This window comes from Balaenoptera ricei, chromosome 11, assembly GCF_028023285.1.
Source record: "Balaenoptera ricei isolate mBalRic1 chromosome 11, mBalRic1.hap2, whole genome shotgun sequence".
NCBI classification, from domain to species: Eukaryota; Metazoa; Chordata; class Mammalia; order Artiodactyla; family Balaenopteridae; genus Balaenoptera; species Balaenoptera ricei.
The window spans coordinates 102,203,659-102,222,185 of record NC_082649.1 but is presented as its reverse complement, the minus strand read 5'-3'; the positions used below and the strand labels follow the sequence as shown (position 1 = coordinate 102,222,185).

Sequence of the window (18,527 nt, the reverse complement as noted above, 5' to 3'; positions counted from 1 at the left end):
GGTCTTCATTGATGTGCACGGGCTTTTCTCTAGTTGCGGCAAATGGGGGCTACTCTTCGTTGCGGTGCACGGGCTTCTCATTGCGGTGGCTTCATTTGTTGTGGAGCATGGGCTGTAGGCACGCAGGCTTCAGTAGTTGTGCCACAGGGGCTCAGTAGTTGTGGCACGTGGGCTTAGTTGCTACATGGCACGTGAGATCTTCCCGGACCAGGGATCAAACCCGTGTCCCCTGCATTGGCAGGCAGATTCTTAACCACTGCACCACCAGGAAGTCCCAGATTGGTCATATATTCTTTATCCCTCCTTTTATCCCCCTTTTATGGAAATTGTAAATTCTATTTCATTGGCTTAGGAGTTACCTTTAACATTCTAATAGGTAGACTTGATTTAATCCAAATTTAGTTTATAAGTTAATTATAATTAGATTTAGAGCTTCCCTCGTGGTGCAGTGGTTAAGAATCCGCCTGCCAATGCAGGGGACACAGGTTCGAGCCCTGGTCCAGGAAGATCCCACATGCCGCGGAGCAACTAAGCCTGTGCGCCACAACTACTGAGCCCACGTGCCACAACAACTGAAGCCCGTGCGCTTAGAGCCCGTGCTCCACAACAAGAGAAGCCACCGCAATGAGAAGCCCGTGCACCGCAACAAAGAGTAGCCCCCGCTCGCCACAACTAGAGAAAACCCGCATGCAGCAATGAAGACCCCTAATGCAGCCAAAAATAAATAAATTCCTTTTTAAAAATTACATTTAAATTTATAATTTATTAAAAATAATTTAAACTTGTAATTTAAATCATTTATAATTTAATTTAATTTGTAAGTTAATCAATACCTCTACCCTCCTCCTGAATAATATGAGGATCTTAGACTGCTTTAACTCTAGTATTTCCAGTCTGATATGTATTATTGTTTAATATGAATTTGGATTCTACCTTGTGTTTATACATCTCAAGTTGTTTATTATTATTTTAGAGAGCAGTTACTTAGATTTACCTATGTTTACCAATTTCTTTGCTAACAATTCCTTCTTTGATTCTTTACTTCCATGTTCAATTTCTTTTTTCCTCATCTAGGGAATGAGGAAAATTCTTTGAGCAAGAATCTGGGAATGATAAACTTTGTCAGTTTTTTGCCTGACAATGTCTTTATTAAGCCTTTGCTCTTAAATATTTAGGTGGATTTAGGATTTTAAGTTGATGTTTTCTTTCAGCACTTTGAAGACATCGTTCCTTGTTTTCTGGCTTATCCTGTTGCTGTTTAGATTCCTGCTCTCACTATAACTAAACTGCCCAAGATCATCTTATAGTCAAATATTGCTACTGTGACTCCTGTCACACACCGACGTTCCATCTAGTTGGATTGAGGAGAAGAGAAAAGGGGCAATTTGCCAGATGTGTTTTAAGGAAAGTTCTCAGAAGCTGATACTTCACTTACAACCCGTTGGCCACCCATAGCTATTAGGGCACTGGGAAATGTAGTCTTTATTCTGGTGGCCATGTGCCCGCTATACCCCTAGGATGGGGGACAGGACTGGTTCATTCCTGGACCCTCCCCCCAGGAGGTGCCCCACAGGGGTCTGAAGATGGAATTTGTTGGCAAATGCTTCTCCTCACTCATACATGGCCAGGGCTTGAGGTGTTGCCTGAGGAGAAGGCCCAGGCAGCAGAACCACTCCCTTCCCCCCCAGAAACAGCCCCTGCCCCAGGAGTCGTCCCACTCGGCCGTGAGAGGCTGGGCTGCTCCCTCTGGGTCCCACTTCTTCTGTCTGGACCTCAGCAGGGGCTTCTGCCCGTCTCCTGGTATTCCAAGTTGTGAGATGCCGGTCCACCTCAGAGGGCCACTAAAGGAATCCTTTAGCCTCCTCCTGGAGAACTAAAAAAGGAACACTTGCTTAGTACTCTCGGGTGCTGTCTGTGTGGGGCAGGTGATTTCTCCATTTGACCTGTGAAGAAGCTGAGACTCAGAGAGGTTAAGTGATTTGGCTGAGGTCACACAGCTAGAGGCAGCACTCAAATTGGGGTCTCCCAGCTATTTAAAATACTGAACCACTTGAGGGCTATTCGTAATACTAAACCACTTCTTTCTGGGATGGAGAAAGATGTTTGTGGCTTGAAGCAAACAAGTTTGAACTCTTGTTCTATCACATCTTTTAGGAGTGAACGAGGCAGGCAGGTTGCTGGGAGAGTGTGACAGCCCCCCAGCCTGTGGGGGGAGCCAAGGATCCAAGCAGTGAGTATTCCTGTCAGCATTTACCAAAGAGCCAGGCTGTGTGCTAAGCACAGGGGGATATAGAGGAAAGCTGATCAGGGATGTGGTTAAGAACAACTACTTAGTGAGAAGACAGAGCTGAATTTGAGTCACCTCTAGCTGTGGGACCTCGGGCAAGTGACTCAGTCCCTCTGAGCCTCAGTTTCCACATCTATAGAATGGAAATAATAGCACCCACCCAATAAGGCAAAGCTCTTGGCAGAATGCCTGGCACATGGCAAACCTGCAGTGAACGGTAGCTATTGGTTTTTATTATCGTTACACCTTGTAGGGGAGACATATGCTGATGTATGATGGTCGAGGGAAGGATTTTGGGGACACAGAGGAGAGGGATGGGACGTGTGAGCCAGGCCTTGAGGAGCAGTACATCCTCCAGGCAGAGAACCGGGCCAGCGTTCCAGACACGCATGCTTGTATCCTCACAACCTCAGGCTCCATCATCAGGTGCCCTGGGTCTGCCCCTCACGCCTACAGGACAGATGCATTCTGTGACATCTGCCCGGGCTCAAGTCCGGTCAGACATCACTCACAGGTGAGTCACTGCCCGAGATCTTAGGAGAATTTCCAGGCTGAAGGCGCTGGGTCCTTCCAGCACAGCTGAGCCCGTTTCAAACGTTTGGGTCTTGCATCTCAAGATGCTCTCAAGAGCCTTTTAAAAAATCTCCCTCCCTCCCTACTTCCTTCCTCCCTTCCTCTTTTCTCCCTCCCTCTCTTCCTTCCATTCTTTCTATTCATCATAGAGGTTAACAACTCACACATTTATTTACAGAGATTCGTGACACCTCCTCAAGAACAGAACTATACTTGCAAACCAGACAGCACTAGAACGGGATGACCAAGGCTGATACAATCCAAAGCGGGAGATTCCACAACAGCAGTTCCAGCCAGGAGTCTCCTGGTGTCTGGTCGCTAAATACTGGCTTCAAACAAAGCAATGGAAGCCACAGTCCAGACACTACGGTAGGACAAGACCACCTCTCTCCAGGTGTGGAATGTAAGTCCAGTAACACTGCATGCTCCAAGACTTCTTTTTATGGAAACACCCTAACGTACACAGAAGTGGGAAGAACAATATAATGAATTCCAACGTACAAATCACCCAGCTTCTGCTACTGTCAATCTTGGTCAATCGTGCTTCCTCTCTCCCCCTCCCCCATTTTTCCCGAGGCTGGAGTGCTTAAAGCAAATCCCAGACGAAATGTCCTGTCACTAGTAATCGCTTCAGCCTGCCACGCCAACAGATGGTATTGTTTTTACATAACTACTGTGCCAACGTCACACCTAGCAAAAATAACAAAAACCCATAAATAATCTAATATTTAGTCCATATTCGGGTTTCCCAGATCGCGTCAAAGATGTCTGTCGGCAATTAGTTTGTTAGAAGAGTGTTCACAAAATTCATTTGGCTCTGAATTCCGCAACTGTGGCACTTCACGTGTTTTGCTTCCTGGATGGGCTAGAAGGGGCATGGAGACAGGAACGCATCTTACATTCTTAAAACCTCCAGCTGTGTGCTGGACACAAGCTAGCTCACAGTAGGCCCTCAAGATGAGGCCAGGTTCCCTGTTAACCTCTGTACCGGGTCCAGCAGCCCTGGGTGGGGTGGGCCCTACCTGTGTACCATGGAATATTACTCAGCAATGAGAAGGAACAGGCTGCTGATAAAAAAACCTGGATGAATCTACAGAGAATTAACGCTGAGTGACAAAAACCAATCGCAAAAGGTTACAAACGGTATGGTTCCTTTTCTATAACCTCCTTGAAATAAAATTATAGAAATAGAGAAGAGATTAGTGGTTGCCAGGGATCAGGGAGGGGAGGAGTGAGAAGGAAAGTGGGTGTGGCTATAAAAGGGCAGCATGAGGGGTCCTTGTGGTGAGGAAATGTTCTGTATTTTGATGGTATCAATGTCAATATCGTGGTTGGGAAATTGTACTATAGTTTTTCAAGATGGTCCCATTGGGTGAAGCTTGGGAAAGAGTACATGGGGGTCTCTGTATTCTTTCTTAAAACTGCATGTGATGATCTCAAATAATTATCTCAAATACATTATCTCAAAAAGTTTAATTTTAAGAAAATGTGGTCAAGCAGAGGTAGTTTCCCCTAGAAACCAAAGGGAATATTTTCTGGACCTATTTGTCCCCCTCAAAGAGATTTCCAGGGATAGTTTGCATTGCTGCCCTCCAGTGGTTGTCAAACTGGGTTCCCTGGAGCCTTTGGGTTCTCAGTGGGCACCCCAGTGGCTGCCTGCAAGGTGGTGCTGAGCAGGTGCTTCCATCAATAGCCCCAAGATCCCCACTTGAACTAGAAAGAAGTCCACTCTGATCTGCTAGAAGGTCTTAAATTTTGTTAAAAGGACCTTTCTGCTTAAAAAAAAAAGGATGTTTGAAAGCCACTTAAATTGAGTCTGAACCCTCATTTTGCATTTGTCAGAATGAGCTAGGGTTGACCTTTTCCCCGCCACCCCCCCTTTTTAAAAAAAATTTAACTTTAGTCCTTGTTCTTTAGAAGAGGCATTGAGGCACTGGTATCTGAGAGTCAGAGGACTTTCAGGATGGCCAGGTCCAACTTCTGCCTTCAGCTGCAGAGGTTTTCCTTAGACCCAACAGTTGAAACCACTGAGACCCAGAGGCCCAGGGTGAGTCAGGCTTAATCAAGATTTAGGAATATTTTAAACTCCATCTCAAACTGCATCAGATACAGCCATTGTTTCCCAAAGAATATGGAGTGGCAAAGAGTCCAATCTAGGCCAGAGGCTACCTCTTCAAACATGGATTTAAATGACACATACAGGGGCTTCTAAATGAGGTTAGGTTGGAGTTTCTCCGTGGAGGGGTGACAAAAGTCCTGCCTTTGAAGTCAAGGAAACCGGGATTCAAGTCCTGACTTAGCCACATCCCAGTTATGTCACCTTGAGCAATCATTCACCCCTCTGATTCTCACTTTTCTCATCCATGAAATGGGCGATAGTCCCAGATTTAGAGCATTCATTTAATAAATGTTTTAATATGGTTAAGACAGGCCCGGCCCTCAGAGGCATCCATTTGCTGAGTAAGTAAAAACTCATGTCAAGAACCAGGCTCCAGGGTGCTCATAGTAGGGGCACATTCTTTGCCCTCTACACCCACAGGGCATCATTCTCAGACCCAAGAAGTCTCTGGGGAGTTCCCATCAGCCTGAGGGATCCCAGGGCCTCATCACAAGAGCGTCAAGGCCTGGGGAGGGCCAACTGTGTCCAGGCACTGCCCCGAGCACTTCATACAAATAATCTCACCACAGATTGGGACTGCTGTGTCCCCATTTTTATGGATATGGAGACTGAGGCCAAGCTGTGTAACTGTTGTCTCCAGAATTCACGTGCCTGCTGAGTCAGGAGGCCCCCCCTGGCTGTCAGTTCTAGAATGCAGGGAAGCCAGATGCCACACTCAGCTGCTGAGCTGGCTCCCTGGGGCTGTCAGCTGTGGCCACAGGATGGTGGGAGTTTGCCCCGTGAATCCCCCCCCCCCACACACACACACGCACACACGCAGGGCAGTGAGGTCACCTCAGGATGGAGCTGAGCTGGACCTCCCTTGCGCCTCTGGCAGCTCTGTCGTGGCCCTGGAGATCTGCCCATGGCAGAGAGGTAGGAAATGCCCTGAGATTGTGCCTCGACCCTGTGCCAGATGCTGCAGGGGGTGAACTCCTATTTGCTCAGAGAGGGGAAGTACCCTAACCTGGGACTAGAAGGAGGCAAACACAAGGTCATGACTGGGTCTCATGAGCACCTACTATGTGCCCGTCACTGAAACCGTTCAGTGGTAGGAAGTATTATTTAGACCAGTGGTTCTTAAATGTGAACAAGCATCAGAATCACCACCACGGTGGGGGTGGGGGGCTGTTAAAATACAAATTGCGGTCCCACCTTCAGAGTTTCTGATTCGTTAGGACTAGGGTGGGACTCGAGAATTTGCATTTCTAAAAAGTTTCCAGGTGATGCTGATACTGCTGGTCCAGGGCCCACACTTTGAGAATAACTAATTAGTTCAACTTCCTTTCCCTTGCTTAATGGTGGTTCTCAAGTTTCTTCTTCCAGGGATGGAGGTCTCATTGTCTATTCTGTCAACCTATTTCATTTCTAGATAGTTTTTACTGTGAAGATATGACTTGTGTGTGTGTGCGCTTATGTTGCGATGAAAACTAACCCTCTTGGCTCTCCTCTGTGGCTCATTCTCTCTGCCTCTGGACTGCATGATCTCATCAAAAAGGAGCAATTGGAGGGGAGAGGAGACTTGCAATTAGACCAAAGGTCTCCCTCACCTGCACAGTCCATAGCCACCAAGCCCTGTCCATTCTACCCTCTAAATCAACAGTGTTCAATAGAAATATATTGTGAGCTCTATGTACAAAATTTAAAAAATTTTCCAGTAGCATCATTAAAAATAGCAAAAAGAAGCAGGTGAAACTAATTTTAATAATATACTTTAACCCAACTATATTCAAATATTATCTTTTTAACAGGTGATCAATACAAAAATTATTAAGGAGCTATTGTGTCTTCTTTTTTTTCATGCCAAGACTTGGAAATCCAGTGTGTATTTTACACTTACAGTACATCTCATTTCTGACCAGCACATTTCAAGGGCTCCATAACCACATGTGGCTGGTGGCTACTGTTCTGGACAGCGCAGTGACCCTGTTCCTAGTCCTTATCTGCCCTGCCACGGCTCATGCTTACCAGGTTCCTGCCCCTCATGTCTTGCCTGCTAATCCACAGTACGGCAGCCAAATCACTGCCTGAAACGTAAGATTTGATCGTGTCCCTATTACCCTCATGATAAGGTCCGGCCTCCTTGGTCTGGTTTCTGAGGCATCTCTTGCTTTCCCTTCTCCCCTCCTCCAGCCCCCAAGGCCCCTACTCTCCTGCTGTACTTAATTATTCACAGATCCTCAACACAGTAGTGCCTGTTACCTCTAAACCTTTCCACAGTTGGTTCCCTCTGCCTCGAATACCCTTGGAATGCATCTTGGGCTACCCTTTCAGGTCACTCATTCATTCAACAAAATTTATTGAGCACCTATTATGTGTCAGACACTGTCCCAGATCCTGGAACAAACAAATACATACGAAGGAAATATGCATAACGAGAAAATATATGGTGTGTCAGACAGTGAGCAGTAAAGCAGGATGCGAGGGAAAGGTGGTGCAGGCGGTTACTACTGTATACAGGGTGTCAGGGAAGGCTTCTTGGAGAAGGTGACATTTGAGTAGAGAGACCTGAAAAAGTGAGGGAAGGAGCCAGGCGGCTGTCTAGGCAAAAGCATTATAGGCAGAGGGAACAGCCAGTGCAAAGGCCCTGAGGAGGAAGCCTGACTGGAGTGTTTGGAGCACATTCCTGGGTGGCTGGGGCGGAGTGAGAGAGGAAGTCATAGAAATCAAGATCAGAGAGAGCAAGGAGTGAGTGGCACATCGTACAGGGCCATGTAAATATGGGAGTGAGTGAGGTGTGAACCCTGGGAGGGTGCTGAGCAGAGGAGGGACATGAGCTGACTTGAGTTTTAACCAGCTCCCTCTGGTTGCCTGATGAGAACAGACAGGAGCATAGAGACTAGTGATGTGGTGGCCAGACCAGGGTGGTTGCCAAGCAGATGGAATGAAGAGGCTGGTTCAGAATATGTTGAAGGTGGGGACAACAGGGTTTTCCAGATAGGTCAGAACCACAGTATGAGAGAGCAAAGGGTCAAGGATGACTCCTGAGCTTAGATGACTCCTCTTCCAGGAAGCCCTCCTGGGAACCCACAGCTCCCTGGGCCTTGCCCTCATGGGGGCTGTCGTGGCCTGTCTCCCTCAGGGTGCTCCCCAGGGCAGTGTAGGACTTGTTTACAGTCCTGCTTCCAGAGTGTTTGAGAGGTGAGTGAGAGTCCCGGCCTCAGCTTTGAGAGGTCAGTCCCCACCCCCTACCCTATTGGGATCCACAAGGCAGTGGATGTTCTAGCCTTTGCCCAGTTTCCTCACCAGGAGAGGGGACTGCCAGTCCCACCCACAGGAGTCCCCCCACGCAGCCCTGAGCCCCAGGGCTTCCTCTTCTGCTGCCGGCCCCACCTCACTCCTCTGGGGGAGCATCCGGTTGGCCCACATGGCTGGGCCCTGAGTCGGCCTCACCCAGCGGGGTGGGGAGCATCTGGGACACTCCACCTCTTCCCCGCCCAGAGCCTGGCACAGTCAGGGTGGTACCACTGCCCCCACGTAACCACCCGTTAAGTCAGAGGGCACGGCCCCGGCCCAGGGCGGGTCTGGGGGTGCAGCCGCCCCACCTGCCCTCCGGGCACATCCGGGTAGGAGTCAAGTCAGACAGGAAGGCCTGGCGCCGACAGCACCGCAGGAAGGAGGGCCCCCGGGCTGAGCGTGGGCGCGTGGGCGGGTGAGCGTGAGGCCCACGGCGACGTCACGTCCCTCCCCTGCCTGCCACGGGGGCGGCCCCGCCTCTCCGCCCTCCTCCCGGCCCCGCCCCGCCCCGCCCCGCCCCGCCCGCCTCCAGAGTACGAGCGCCGCTCGCCTCCAGCCCACACCGGCCTCGGGAACACAGGTAAGGGACACGCGGAGCGGGAGAGGCGGGGTGGGGGTGATTTTTGAGAGAACTGAGGAGAAACAGGCTCTTCAACAGGCCTGACATTTTGTGGTTCCCTGTGGGCCTGGATTTGAGTCCCAGTTCAGTGGCTTCCCAGCTGGGTGAGCGCCTGTGTCTCCATCTCTGGAAAATCGGGGGAGGGTGAAGTTCTTCAGGGGTGCTGTGAGCCTCCAGCCAGCCCGTGCCCCGCCCCCGCAGGTGACCCACTGCGGTTCTGTCGCCGACTTCCTGCGGGGCCTTCAGAAAACCCTACGACCTCAGCTTTCCCATTCGTGAGGTGAAGGGTCCCCCTAGCTTCGGAAGGCTTCTCCCACTCCGCCCTCGTGGGACTCACAGCTTTGGAGGGTGTTTCCTCACAGACGCCCGGCCTCTGCGCTTTGACGCGCGAGTGAAGGCAGCCGCCCTCCTGTTCCCCCCCAGAAGCTGCCCTGGCCTCGGGCTCAAAGGCATCTCTGGGGGAAAAGTGCTGAACCGAGAGCTGGGGGCGGGGGGAGACCCGCTGAAGTCAGAGGCTCACGGGGTGGAGGGTGCGGCCTAGAGGGAGCCCCCAGCCGCCCCGGTCCCCCAGGCCGTCATCCCGAGTCTGGAGGACCCACCTGTAATCAGAGCATCCCGGCTTCTCTCCTCAGAGGCAGCCTTTGGGCCGGAAGCCAACCCAGTTTCCTTTTATGGCGGACAAGAAAGATTATGGGGTTGTGCTTATCATTTTGACCTGGTTTGTTTAGAAACTGAGAGAAAAGTGAAGTCAGGAGTGAGTGTTTGTCCTGTTCGGAGTCCAAGCCAAGCGGATCTGTAATAAGGAACCCCCCTCCTGTCTCTGGATCTCCCAGAACTTGGTGCAGCCCTCTAAAAGGCTAAGGCCCCTGTGCCTTGAAATCCTCACCAGGCCACCTTCTTAGGGAGACATCTCCCACACGGTGGCCACATGCCAGGACCAGGGACCGCTTATTTCACTTTCATAACAGCTGTATGTGGGAAGTTGTCTTTTTTTTTAAAAAAAAAATAACCTTATGGAGATATCATTCACATGCCATAAAGTTCACCCTTTTAAAGTGTACAAGCCTGTGGTTTTCAGTTTATTCACCAAGTTGTGAACTATCACCACTGTCCAATTTAGAACATTTTTATCCTCCCCAAATAAACCCCATACCCTTTAGCAGTCACTCACTATATCCCCTTCTCCCTGGCAACGGCTAATCCACTTTCTGTCTCTATGGATCTGATTATTCTGGACAATTCATGTAAATGCAGTCATACAATAGGGGATCTCTTCTGACTGGCTTCTTTCACTTAGCATAATGTTTTCAAGGTCTATGCATGTTTTAGCGTGTGTCAGCACTTCATTCCTCGTTTTGGGTGAATAATATTGTACTGTATGATTATATCACATCTTGTTTATCCATCCGTCAGTTGATGGGCATTTGGGTTGTTTCCACTTTTTAGCTATTATGAATAACGCTGCTGTGAACATTCATGTACAAGTCTTTGTGTGGACACAGGTTGTCAGTTCTCTTGGATATAATACCGAGGACTTGATAGGTCTTATGGTGAAACTATGTTTAACATTGTAAGGAGCTCAAACTGTTTTCCAAAGCGGCTGCACCATTTTACATTCCCACTGACAATATGTTAAGTCTCCAAATTTTCCACGTCCTCTTCAGAACTTGTTATTGTCTGTATTTCTTATTTTAGCCATCCTAGCACACATGAAGTGGTATCTCATTGTGGTTTTGATTTGCATTTCCGTCATGACTAATGATGCTGAGCAACTTTCCATGTGCTATTGACCATTTGTACATCTTTTTTAGAGAAATGACTGTTGAAATCCTTTGGCCATTTTAAAATTGGGATGTCATGTTATTGTTGAGTTGTAGGCGTGCCCATTCCAGGGGAGGATTCTGAGGCTCCCAGAATGGGTGAGACTTGCAGTGATCTCACAGTCAGTGGTGGGTAGAGCTGGGAACTGAGTCCAGGTCTGTCTGATATTCAAGAGCCAGAAAGCTCTTTCTCTTTCACTGGGTGCCTCCTTTCTGGTTTTTGCTATTGTCAATTGTGTGTGTGTGTGTGTGTGTGTGTGTGTGTGTGTGAGGGGGGCCGGGAGAGGGAATGTGAGAGACCAAGAGAAAAAGATGGAAAAGAGAGAGAGAAGAGACAGAGACAGAGAGAAACTGGCATGAGAGGATGAGAAAGAGGAGCCTGGCCTGGCACTGGCTGTTTAACGAGACACCCACCTTGGAGAGTCAGAGCCAGGGAAGATTCTTTTCAGAGTTTTTGGTTTCTTCCCATTCCTCTTCAAACATTTTGGGGGTCTCAAAAAAGTTTATTGAGGAGCACACTCCCTCCTGGTTTTTCTTCGTCTCTAAATCCGAAACAAATCTGATTAGACCTCCAAACCTAAACAGGGAATAGCATCCCCTAGTGTCTAGCTGGGTCTGAGAATCCGGAGCAGTGTTTGTCACACTTTTTGATAGCAATCTCTGCTCAAGAAAAATGTTTAGACACCCACAACGCTATATATTTATATATGGATTTAGAAATTATATACAAGTACTGTGACCATTAACTAATGTCTCAAGGCCCAGTATATATTCGGAGTGAATTTCATCACCAACAGTAGTGGATAGAAGTCCACCTTTCAAGGAGTTTTCTTACTCTGATTTCAGTCAGCAATAATGTGTATATGAGATGCCATTCTTTATTGTTTTCAACGTTAGGGTAGCTGTGGTAGGACTTGAACTAGGAGCAGTGGTGGGTTTGTCTTACACTTTTCCTGTCGCTGGCTTGTACTTTCTCGATTAGCGTTATCTCCATCCACGGTTTCTTGGCAGGGACTTTGAGAAGCCACTTGTCCACACTACAGGGATTGATTCAGTTAAAGCTGTGTTGTTTGATCCTCAACTCCACCTAACCTGCCACCAGGACACTACAGTATACAGCAATAGGCTGAATGTAAAAGAACAGAAGACATGGGCATAGCAAACCTGTCTGCATTGTGGGCTGCCCTTGGCCTCTGGGGACCCCACTTAATGGACATGGCATTGGGTGTCTGACATATGGCCAAGGGTGCACATCAGGGTTGAACTATATACTCTTAACTACTTTTAGCTAAAACTTAAGTAGAAATAATGAACTAATATTTTCCTCCTGTGCTTTGGAGATTATTATTTGAGAGACTAATAGGTTCTGAGCTAAGGACATCTAAGCCCACCTCTGCCACACCTTCGCTTGCCATCTCTCATGGCAGGGTGCTCATGACCACTCAAAGCAGCTCTCATTTTTAGAAAATTCCTTTACATATTGAGCTGGCATCTGCCCCGGTGACTCCCCAAGGTCCCAACCCCTCCCTCTGGGCTCACAGCCCCACCTGGTCATCCTGTCCTGGAGGAGCCCTGCAGAGACCTGGGGACAGTGACCAGGTCTGTTCTTGCAGTGCTCATCCCTAGGCTGAGCACCTTGCTCCTCCGGCCACTTCTCTTGGATGTGGTCTCCGTACCACTCACGTCCTCTGGATGATCTTGGTTTGTCCAGACTCTGTTCTGTTCAGGACCTAGGACTGAGCCTAGGATAGGAGCTGGTGAGGTATAGGTCACCTTCCTCACTGTACACTCCGTGCTTCTGTTAATATGACCGAAGGCTGTGTTAGCTTTGCTTTGTTGCTCTGTCACCTTGTTGACTTGTATTGCACTTTAACAGACATTGGTTATGTACCTCCTGTGTGCTAGAGTCCAGTCAGATGCTGTGCTAACATTTACTTATCTTTCAGAGAATGTTTTTAAAATCCTAGGTCTTTCTGTATGAACAGCCTCCAAGCTGGGCCCACCCATCCTCCTTCTGCACAGACTTGATTTTGTCCCTTTTACCTTCTTCTTTCGGTGCCATCCCCACTTCTCAGGCCCTAGCTGCATCCTTGGATATACTGTGGCCACAGGATTCACTCAGATTCATGACAGGTCCGTCCAGCTTGTGGGCAGCTGGCTGAGCAGTTTGGGTTGTTATCCCACCATTAAATTGCCTGGATGGACTTGAGACAAACGGCTGAGGAGGTGGGAACGGTGGCGTCTTCATTCTTTTCCTCTGTGAGGTTCCCCTTGTGCTTGGACTTAAGCCTCAGATCCGAGTTCATATCCTTTGCTACGTGGCCTGTGGGGAAGCCCCTTTCCCTCTCTGGGCCTCAGCTTTGATCTGCTGGCTGTAACTCTGTGGAATTCAAGCTCGGGGAAAGAGAGAGAGGGCCAAGCCTGGGGAGTGGGGTGAGGTGGGAGGTGAGGCTGAGGCAGGAGGTGTAGCGGTCTGGAGAAGAAGAGGGACGGGAGCAAGCGGAGGATCTTATAAAGGGAAGGGGGAGATGCTAAGACACTGCTGGTGTAACATTATTTCTCTAAGCTCTTAAATCCAGCACTTCATGGCTTCTTTTTATGAAGCACTTTCTCTAAGCCAGGGACTAGAATATAGTAGCAAGAAAAACGTGATTCCTAATCCCAGGGAGCCCAGAATCTAAGTCCATTTTATCTGAATCCTCACAGCGACGCTGCAAGATAGTGACACAATCCCTATTTTACAGACAGGGAAACTGAGGCTCAAAGTGGTAAAGTTATTTGCCCAAAGTCACCGAGCTGGGAAGTAAAGTGATGAGGCACGATTTGGAGTGGGCTCTGTCAGACCCCACTGCTGGAGTGACTTAATCAAGATACCTCTCAGTACAGAGTGTTGGCTAATAGCATGTCATTTTACTATGTACTGTCCTGTCCACAGCCCCAGGTGAGCTCCAAAACCCTTGGTGAGTGACATTCTTCTTTGTCTCATAGATGAGAAAAAGGACCTAGAGGAGGGAAGCGATGTGCCCAGGGCTTGGTGGCAGGGCCCGGCCAGGCCCTCGGTCTCACAGCAGCTAACTGTGTTTCCTCCCAGCCCCTGCCCTGAGGGTGCCCAGAGGACTTTCCACCCATACCTTGGGATCTGGAGCTCTGAAAAGACAGTTTCTGTTCCATGCCTCTGGCTTCCCAGGGTCTGTTTCTGATTCATTCCCCTCCCCAACTGTCCTGCTTGACGGGTGGAGGAACTCTGGACCCGGGAAGCTGGCAGTGTCCAGAGTGGGCAGCGAGAGTGCCCAGGCCTGGATTCTAGGACAAAAAGATGGGCCCCAGGCACAGCAGGGATTGAAGCAGATGGCATTTCCCAAAGCTGTACCAAAAGACATTGAACCACATTCTGGGGAAAAGGACTGTGCTCTTGTGTAGTTTGGGGAAGGATTGGATTAACTAGAGTGAAAGAGCTTTCTATCCTGCAGGTCTTCTCAGAGCCTTTAATGTACAACTTGCACTTCATGCAGCTCCAAAGGGGGGGGGGGCTATGGAAAGCAGTGTTGCCCAAACTTCTTTGAACATAAAATCCACTTTTTCTTGGAGCATTTCAAGGGCCCCACAAGATACTGTATGTATCTTCCTGTTAGAACATGCTCTTCTGGGCCCTCCCATGGGTCACATCAACCCTGAGCGCCTTTGCTGATTGAGTGGATGAGCCCTGAATGCTTTAACGGGACCAGAGCGTTAGTATCCTAGAACGTCAGAGCTGGAAGAACCTTGCAGGGTGCAGCCCAGCTTCTCCGAGTGTGGGAACTGAAGCCCAGGGCAGTCCAGCAACATGTTTGGAGGAGGGAGGCCAGAGGCAGACGAGCCTGTTGGGAGACTGTTGTAACACTCAGGGGAGAGTTTCTGGCGGCCTGAGTGGACCACACTCTGCCTAGCATGTGGTGCCTTTGTTCACAGTACAGATTTCCCTGAGCCACACCCTAACCCTAACCTTGCTCTGAACACCAGACGCTCTGAGTGAGAGAGTCCTGGGTATCTGCCCTGTCAACAGTGCTCCCAAGGACATCTGACCATTACCCAAATTTGAGAGACATTGAGCATGGGAAAGGAAGGGGAAACTCTCATTTGTTAAGTTGCCAGTATTCTAGGCTTGTTGTGGGCGCGATATCCTTTCATCCCCGCAAGACTCTGGAGGATAGATATTAACACACCATTTTATAGAAGCTGAGTGGAGCCTGGCAGCAAAGGAACAGGGACAGGAACACAGTTATGACCAAGTCCCAAGCCCTCAGTCCCCTTGTAGGATCTCTTGGGAGGGAGGCAGTGGGAGTAGAGAACCCAGCTCCTCTTGAAGGGAAGATGGGACAGGCTTGGGCTTTGGCTGGCTGTGGAGGGAAGAGCCGTGTCATCCTTCCTGCCTTTGGAGCTTGGGGGCCCAGGAGGGTGGTGGAGTCAGAGAAGTTAGGAAGGAAGATGGTCAGCATCTGAGGGCTCCGGGCTGAGACAGGCACTGCGGTGGAGAGACTGTGATAAGCAGAGTGATAGCCCCCAGAGGTGCCTATGTCCTGATCTCTGGAAACTGCGACTCTGTTAGGTTACGCAGCAGAGGGGAATGAAGATTGCACATGGAATTAAGGTTGCTCGTCCGCTGGCCGTCACATACGGGATGATCCTGGGTGATCTGGGTGGGGCCAGTGTCATCACAAGGGTCCTTAAATGTGGAAGAGGGTGGCAGAAGAGGTCAGAACAGTGTAGTGTGAGGACTTGACCTGACATTGCTGGCTTTGAAAATGGAAGAAGAGGCCACAAGCCAAGGAATGTGGGTGGCCTCTAGAAGCTGGACAATGCAAGGAAATGAAGAAGGAGGGGGAGGGAAAGGGGAAGGAGAAAAAGCAGCAGCAAGGAAACGGATTTCCCCTAGAGCAGGAAGGAAGGCAGCCTTGCTGGCACCTTGATTGTAGCCCGGTGAACCAGTGTTGGACTTCTAACCTGCAGAACTGTGAGATACTATACAGGTGTTGCTTTAAGCCACTAAGTTTGTGGGAATTTGTTACAGAAGAAATAGAAAACCAATGAGGAGCTGAATCAGCTCCAGGATGGTCTCTGTCCTCAGCAAGTGTGCAGGCCTGTAGGGCAAGATCTTCAGGACAACTGGCTTGGGCGGTTACAGTGCTGGGGAAACCCGGGAGCTCCCCAACCCAGCCTGGAGTTGAGACAAAGCACCACGAATGGGGTGGGGGGCCTCAGGGGCCCTGCCCGTCCCGCCCTGGGGGCTGGAGTGAAATCTGTGGACCGTGGCCTGCCCAGCGAGCCCCGCTTCGCTCTGCCTACACTCTCAGAGCCCTTCCCCCCGCATTCGTCTCATCTCAAATGCTTTGGTTGCAAGTAACAGAAACCACCACAGGCTACCATAACAGGACTTTCTTGGGAGGATATGGAGGTCTCACAGAACAGAGGGAACTTCTGAGGAGCCAGACTACAGAGAAGACGGTGCCCAGGAGCAGAAACAAGAGGGCCCTGTCTCAGGGGAGACCAGCGCCCACAGACTGAGGGCTTTGTGTCACTCACGTCACAAGTCCGATTCCTGGGAGGGAGAAGCTGGTGGTCTAGCCGGGGTGGAGGGCAGTCACCCCTCCAGAGTTCCCACACGGTTGTCCTGGAGCAGTGTCTGCCTGACAAGGATGTGCTTGGAATTAGGGCGCATGCTTGTTTGGGGTGGCTTGGGAAGCTGGAGATTATCCAGGGCTCTGACTTTCTCCTTTGCTGCAATCACCAGAAGGGGCTTCAATGCCACGTGGGGAAAATCAGTAAGTGTCCAACCCTCTGTCGGCTCTGTCCCCCTCTTAGCTGCTGGTTCTGTTCCCAGTGCTTCCCATCCCACTTCCTGCCCTGGGCGTGTTGAACTGAGCTGGTCCAGCATTGGTGGCCCTCAGGGGTGAAGGTTCAGTCCACCTGTGGGGAGAGTTGGCCGTTACCCAAGCATTCAAGGCCCTGGATGATTCCCCAGCCTCACGGGGTTCCTAGCCCTTCAGCAGCCCACTGCCACCCACCCCCTCCACTAAACCTTCATCCCACTTTGGCCAGATGTTAAAATCCAACTCAATCTTAGTAAGCCCCCTCCTCCAAGGTGGGACACCCAAGAAAGATAGGCAGCCCCTGAATCAGGAGACAGGGTTCTGGAGCCAGCCTTGCCCCTGAATCGCTGTGCGATCCTGTGCAAGTTCCTCTCCATTGCTCAGTTTCCCCTTCCATAAACTAGGACACCGATCGCCACCCTGCTTCCTGCCTGGTTAGCGTGAGGATCCAGTGAGCTGAGCGGGGAAAGCTCTGTGCGGCTGTGATGGCCTGGTGTCCCCTACTATCCCTCCCACCTCAGACCCAGGCCCTTGTAATAGCAGGAGCTTAGGAAATCTGGGCCGAACTGAAGTGGAAATCCAGTTTAGCAAAGCCTGTGGGTGCAGCGGCCCTGGCACCACCGGTGACTCAGCAGGGCTGGGCTTTTTGGAGAAAAGCGCTAAGCATTGCATTTCCTTGTAGGAACAGCCTCAGATGGTGGGGGGGTGGGGGGCACCTGAAAGAGGGAGGCCTACGGGCCTCTAACCGGGGCCAGGGAACGGGGGTTCTCTGTTAGGGCAGGGGATGGATTTGAGTCCATCTGTAAGCTGGGAGACCTTGGACAAGTCACTTGTCTCTGTGAACCTCAGTTTCTTTCTGTGTAAAATAAGACTTGCAAGGGTGAAATAAGATCGCGGGGATTGTGCTATGTGCTCTTTCCTCTCTCTGCTTTCTTCTGTCTTCACTTCTCCTGTCTCAACTCCTCGTGCTCCATCTTGGCTCAAAGGAGGTCACATTGCTGTGAACTTGAACTTTCAGAAGCCCCTCACGGCAATCCCTCTGCCTGATGTCCCACCACTAGTGCGCTGTCCTTTTCTCTTAAGCATTGCCCTACACACTGATCTTAGAGTTTTAAATTTTTACAATTCTGTTTATACTTTCTTACAGCAGAAATATGGGTGGAGGAGGATGAGGCAAGGACATTAAAAGGAGAAACAGGGCTACCTCAGGTCCTGCCTCCGTGATAGTTCTATTTCCCCTCCTGATGGATCAGTGTGCTGAAAAACTGCCCGAGGAGGTTCCCTGGGCTCTGGGGACACTTGCTCAGGGCTCCAGCACTAAATAGAAGGCAAGTCAGCATCATTTGCATAACACTCGATGACTGTTAGTGGCTTCTTTCCTGGTGCTAATGACAGAGGCCTGGGAAGAGGTGCCAGCATCAACAAGGACTGAGCAACTACCCTTGCTCAACCACTTACTAGCTGTCTGGCCCTGGGCAAGTTTCCTTGCCTCTGTGCCTCAGTGTTCTTACCTATAAAATGGGCACAACCACAGTGAGCCCTGATAGAGTTGTGGTGAGGCATATGTGAGGCACATGTGTCATGTGCTCAGATCCTTGCCTGGTAGATAGGAAGCACTTACTTGTTATTGTCTTCATCATCATCAGTATCATCATTTTTGCTTTCTGCCGGGCCCTGTGCAGGGCACAGGTGACAAAGATGAATCAGCCATGGTCCCTACCCTGGCTGGTTAGTGATCTAGTGGAGGAGACTCACCCTGGGTGTATCAGACCCTCTGCCGGGCCCTGATTGGAGATCTGAAGGTGAACAAGGAACAGTGGCCCCGGCAGTTGTGCAACAAGGCTCCTCCCTCAAGAAGGAAGAGTCTGAAACAAGGCACAGCTGATGAAGACTCAGGAGAGCAATGTGCCCTCTGGGCCTCCCCCAAATCCCATCCTTCTTTAGAGTTGCTTCGTGCCAACTGTCTCCCATGTGGGCCAAGGCCCCT

At 50.0% G+C, this 18,527-nt stretch overlaps 1 protein-coding gene across 3 annotated transcripts in view; it reads left to right on the top strand.

The window, feature by feature from the left end:
- The first annotated feature begins 8,624 nt into the window (after window positions 1–8,624).
- Window positions 8,625–18,527, top strand: part of TMEM40 (transmembrane protein 40) — a 31,545-nt gene continuing 21,642 nt past the window's right edge. For 2 of the 3 annotated variants that reach the window (XM_059940425.1, XM_059940424.1), the window contains exon 1: window positions 8,773–8,835. The gene's annotated coding sequence lies outside the window, so the exon portion shown is untranslated. Of the gene's footprint in view, window positions 8,836–18,527 lie in introns of all 3 variants that reach the window. The other variant, XM_059940426.1, reaches the window with a different exon arrangement.